The following is a 6,000-nucleotide window of genomic DNA, read 5'->3' as shown; positions in this document are numbered from 1 at the left end:
ATATCGTTGCTGTCAGGCAGAAACCAGCAGTATTAAAAAGTGCTTCTGACAAAACCAGCTAACTCCATTGGATCCTCATACTTTCTGCTAAACCAGCTAATTCCACCAAAGGGGGGTGGAGTTAGCTGGTTTAGCTGACTCCAGGCTCCACCCCTCAATGATGAACAAAACCTCCTAACTCCACTTTTTGTTTAGTTTTTGTCATTTGCTCATTTCCTGAAAAATGAACATTTTGGAGTTGGTTTCTGCCGGACAGCAGAGATATGGTCTCAATTGTTCTGAAGCCTGTGTAGTGTCTTGAGATGACTTATTGGGATTCAGCACAATATTAGAATTGAATTGAATTTGTGTTTTACTTTTCAATATTTTAGTATTTAGCTTGATATGCTAATGTTCATATTTTTGGATTGCATTGAAATGCTCTGGCACAAGTTGGCCTCATTGGCCTGTTATTTTGTTTGGAGTTTAACTGCTTTAATAAACAACAGAAGTTGTTCAAAGATTGTGTCTCATTATCAGTTTGAGCCCAGGTGTGGTTTTCATTTAGTCTGTAAGTTATGAATTCATACACAGTAAAAGTCTTAGTGTTAATTAAATTCAAATGAGCGTACAAATGGAACCAAATGGACCCATCATGCCATGTGTACAGCACATTTTTGGGAGTTAAATCAACAATGAGGATTTTACAATTTAGGCTGCAGAAAAGGGAAAAGAAACAACTGCCAATGTTGAAAATGCAAATTAAGACTTTCGGGGAGAAAGGAGAAAAAAGAAGGTAAGTAAAGTAATAATAAACTAGTTACTTTTTGGCAGGGAGTAATATGTAAAGTAATAACATTACTTTTTAAACAAGTAACTAGTATAGGTAATATAGCTTACTGTTTTTGAGTAACTTGCCCAACACGGCTTCCTAGTCCCTGCATGCAGTTTAACCCGTGACCTGTGTAGCATGCAGTGCCTCCATCAGGTGAGACTGTGTTGTGCACACATACTGTAGGTGCCCTTCTCTTATTGTCTCCGCCAGGCCGAAAGGCATGGCGAGAGAGTATGTTTTGCCCCCTGTCCGTCCATCCGTGTGTCCGTCCGTCCGTCCGTCCGTGTGTGTGTGTGTCCGTCCTTCTGTGTGCGACCAGCTAATCTCCGCCACTGTTGGCCCTGTCGCTGTCAAACTGTGCACACACACTCCTTGGATGCCACAGCAGAACCTCTGCCCCACATTTTTTAGATCAGCCTGTCATAGCGCCACCATGAGGCCGACTTTTGCAAAACACATTTTTTGCTATTACTCCTACAGATTTTGTCCAAAAAACATGCAAATCAGTAAACAGTATCTCTATAGCCATGTGATCAACATGGATCTGTCTGATTTTCCATATGCCATCCTGATTGGCTAAAATTGTCTTCCAAAGTATGCAGGATTGGTTCATTTGGAACAAATTGCCTCAAATCATGCACGCAGCATGCGATTTCCGTGAAATTTTCCACAAAGATTCCCACTTGGCCCAGGAAGAAATGCCACTTGAAAACGTTCACATCACCCTCATGGTGGCGCTATAACAGGCCAATTCACGTTTTTAGCTATAACTGCACCGATCTACGTCAAACTTTGCACGCACACTCCCTAGAGGCCAAGGAAAAACCTTTGCCCTGCATTTTTCACATATGCCTTTTAGAGCGCCACCAGGAGGCTGAGTTTTGTAAAACATATTTTTGGCTCTTACTCCTTCAGATTCTGTCCAAAAATCACGCAAATCGGTACACAGTATCTCTATAGTCATGTGATCAAGATGGATGTGTCCGATATTTCATATTCAATCCTACTTGGCTAACATTGGCTTCCAAAGTTTGCAGGATGGGTCCCTTTTGAACAAAATTCCTCAAATCATGAACGCAGTGTGCGAATTCCGGGAAATTTTGCACGCACATTCCACTAGGCCGAGGAAGAAATGCCACCCTTTTCCCATTGGCCTGTTATAGCGCCACCAGCAGGTCTAATTTAGCAAACCACATTTTTGGAACAAAATGCCTCAAATCATGAATGCAGTGTCCGATTGTCATGCAAGGCCTAAGAAGAAATGGAACCCTTTTCATATTGGCCTATTATAGCGCCACCAGGAGGCCACAATAATCTACCTGACCTGGCGGAGACTTGTGCTCCGAGGAGCACTTTTTCTAGTTTGTTTGTTTGTTTGTTTGTTGTCTCCGCCAGGCCGAAAGGCATGGCGAGAGAGTATGTTTTACCCCCTGTCCGTCCGTCCGTGTGTCCGTCCGTCCGTCCGTCCGTCATTCGATCTGTCTGTGTACAGCTAATCTCCGGCACCGTTGGCTTGCTCGCAGCCAAACTGTGCACACACAGTCCCTGGATACCAGAGCAGAACCTCTGCCCCAAATTTTTCACAGGGGCCTGTTATAGCGCCACCAGGAGGCCGATTTGTGCAAAACACATTTTTTGACAGTACTCCTACAGATTTTGTCCAAACATCCCACAAATCGGTACATAGTATCTCTACAGTCATTAAACGAAACGGGTCTTTCAGATTTCTCATATTCCTTCCTGATTGGCTAAAAATGTCTTCCAAAGTTTGTAGGAGTGCTCCGTTTTGAACAAAATGCCTCAAATCATGAACACAGCATGCAATTTCCGTGAAATTTTGCACGCACATTCCCATTAGGCCGAGGAAGAACTACCATTTGAACATTTTTAAATCAGCCTCATGGTGGCGCTATAACAGGCCGATTCGTGTTTTTACCTATAATTGCACCGATCTGTGTAAAACTTTGTATGCACACTCCCTATAGGTCAAGGAAAAACCTTTGCCCTGCATTTTTCACATCTGCCTTTTATAGCGCCACCAGGAGGCCGACTTGTGTAAAACACATTTTTTTATACTACTCCTTCCAATTGTATCCACATTTCACGCACATCGGTACACATGATCTCTATAGTCATGTGATCACGACGGATGTGTTTGATTTTTCATATTCCATACTGATTGGCTAAGATTGACATCTAAAGTTTGCATTATTGGCTTGTTTTGAACAAAATTCTGCAAATCATGAACGCACCGTCCAATTGCGCTCAAACTTTGCACGCACATTCACACTATGTTGAGGAACAAATGCCACCCTTTTAACATTGGCCTTTTATAGCGCCACCAACAGGTCTAATTCAGCGAAACACATGTTTTTTAACAAAATGCCTCAAATCATGAATGCAGTCAGTGTCCGATTGTCGTGCAAGGCCTAAGAAGAAATGGCACCCTTTTCACGTTGGCCTATTATAGCGCCACCAGGAGGCCACAGTAGCCTACCTGACCTGGCGGAGACCTGTGCTCCGAGGAGCACTTTTTCTAGTTTGTTTTGTGTTCACTCCAAAAAATTAAATGAACACTGAGAATTTTACTGTGTAGAAACGATCACTGTTCTGGTTTGCCATGAGCCATTTGAGATGGGTCTTAAAGATGAGATTTGTTCAAGATTCATGATTCATGATTTCTTATTGTCTCCGCCAGGCCGAAAGGCATGGCGAGAGAGTATGTTTTACCCCCTGTCCGTCCGTCCGTCCGTCCGTCCGTCCGTCCGTGTGTGTGTGTGTGTGTGTGTCATTCTGTCTTGTCTGTGTACAGCTAATCTCTGGCACCGTTGGCTTGATCGCAGCGAAACTGTGCACACACAGTCCCTGGATGCCAAAGCCGAACCTCTGCTCCAAATTTTTCACATGGGCCTTTTATAGCGCCACCAGGAGGCCGATTTGTGCAAAACACATTTGTGAACAGTACTCCTACAAATTTTGGCCAAAAATCCCCCAAATCGGTACACAGTATCTCTATAGTCATTAAAAGAAACGGCTCATTTCAGATTTTTCATATTCCATCCTGATTGGCAAAAATTGTCTTTCAAAGTTTGCAGGAGTACTCTGTTTCGAACAAAATGCCTCAAATCATGAACACAGCATGCAATATCCGTGAAATTTTGCACACACATTCCCATTAGGCCGAGGAAGAAATGCCATTTGAAAATGTTCAAATCAGCCTCATGGTGGCGCTGTAACAGGCCGATTCGTGTTTTTACCTATAACTGCACCGATTCAGTGTAAAACTTTGTATGCACACTCTCTAGAGGCCAAGAACAAACCTTTGCCCTGCATTTTTCACATTTGCCTTTTATAGCACCACCAGGAGGCAGACTTAATGTAAAACACATTTTTTGATATTAAGCCTTCATATTTGATCCAAATTTCACGCAAATCGGTACACATGATCTCTATAGTCATGTGATCAAGACGGATCTGTTTGATTTTTCATATGCCATCCTGATTGGCTTACATTGACATGTAATGTTTGCAGGAGTGGCCCGTTTTGAACAAAATGCCGCAAGTCATGAATGCAGCGTCCGATTACGGTGAAACTTTGAACGCACATTCACACTATGTTGAGGAACAAATGCCACCCTTTTAACATTGGCCTGTTATAGCGCCACCAGCAGGTCAAATTTAGCAAAACACTCTTTTAGAACAAAATGCCTCAAATCATGCATGCAGTGTCCGATCGTCGTGCAAGGCCTAAGAAGAAATGGCAACCTTTTCACGTTGGCCTATTATAGCGCCACCAGGAGGCCACAATAGTCTACCTGACCTGGCGGAGACTTGTGCTCCGAGGAGCACTTTTTCTAGTTTTTACATCTTTTACACGGAAACACATGCTTACGAGTAGCAACAATAGTGAGTAAAATGTAAAGACAAATAGCAAACTATGTACATGAATCATAGCACACCTTGAGGTGCTTGAAGGTGCTACTTATAAATATTATCCATGTGTATGTGCGTGTGGGACGGGTATCTATAAATATGTATTAACATGAATATACATGTACAGTATGTGTGTGCATACAGTATGTTTGTGTGCGCAGTCTTAATATGCAAAGTGTTGTGTGCCAGTGTGTAAATATTGAGGTGTAAGGGGTGCTATATTTATAGATATGTACAGTATGTATGTATGTGAATATGTGGATAGATGTGCGATGTGCGTCATAATGTTCGCACCACCAGTGGTTTACTTCCCTTTACTGAAAACTTATTTTTATGTGGCGGGTGTGGTGTGATGCCACTTGATTTCATGTCTGGCGGTGCTCTATTTAGCATGTGCGCAGTTTCTATACTCATTATAATCTAATGAAAATGTAAATTTTGTAGCCCATACAAGTTTTTATTTCTTAAAAAATGGTGATGATACAGTAGGCTTATAATAATATACTGTAATAACTGTCCAAAGTAGTTTCAGTTCCTGAAAGTAATCACACTTTTCTCAGTTAAGGCCTAATACTAAAACATATTTAAAAGAGCATACAGTCAAGTGGTATTTTGTCATATGATAAAGGGGCCCCATCCAGACAGATCAGGGGTCTATAAGAACATGATAGGGCCTTGATGGCCATGGGGGGAGGGGGAATTAGTCAGAGATCTCTCCCACAGAGCTAAAGGGCCCATATTGCATGGAGTACTCAGCCCCAAGTTTAAAGTCCTATAGATAAACTGACACCAGGCCTTTTAATTATTAAATTGAATGTTTCATCTTCAAATCAAATGTGGTGTAGTTTGTGTTTTAACTTGGATTTTAGTCTTACGCACCCAGCACTTCATACATTATTACATTATGATAATGTATTGTGTTAAAAGTGTTTTTATATTTGTTTAAGCAGTGCCACATATGTTTGTGTGTGCAGTCTTAATATGCAAAGTGTCGTGTGCCAGTTGATGAGTAAGGGGTGCTATGTGGGTAGATACAGGATGGTAGTAGATATGTATAAGTAAGTGGTTTACTTCCCTTTACTGAAAGCTAATTTTTATGTGGTGGGTGTTATGGCAAAAATAACACTGCATGTCCGGCGGTGGCATGTGCACAGTTTCTGTACTGATTATAATCTAAAGGATATTTATTTTTGCAGCGCACAAGTTTTTCTTTCTTTCTATAACAGTCTTAATAATATCATATCTGCACTATA

This window comes from Gymnoscopelus microlampas (assembly GCF_963454915.1).
Source record: "Gymnoscopelus microlampas genome assembly, chromosome: 3".
Lineage (NCBI taxonomy): Eukaryota > Metazoa > Chordata > Actinopteri > Myctophiformes > Myctophidae > Gymnoscopelus > Gymnoscopelus microlampas.
Note: the sequence above shows the minus strand (reverse complement) of the source record.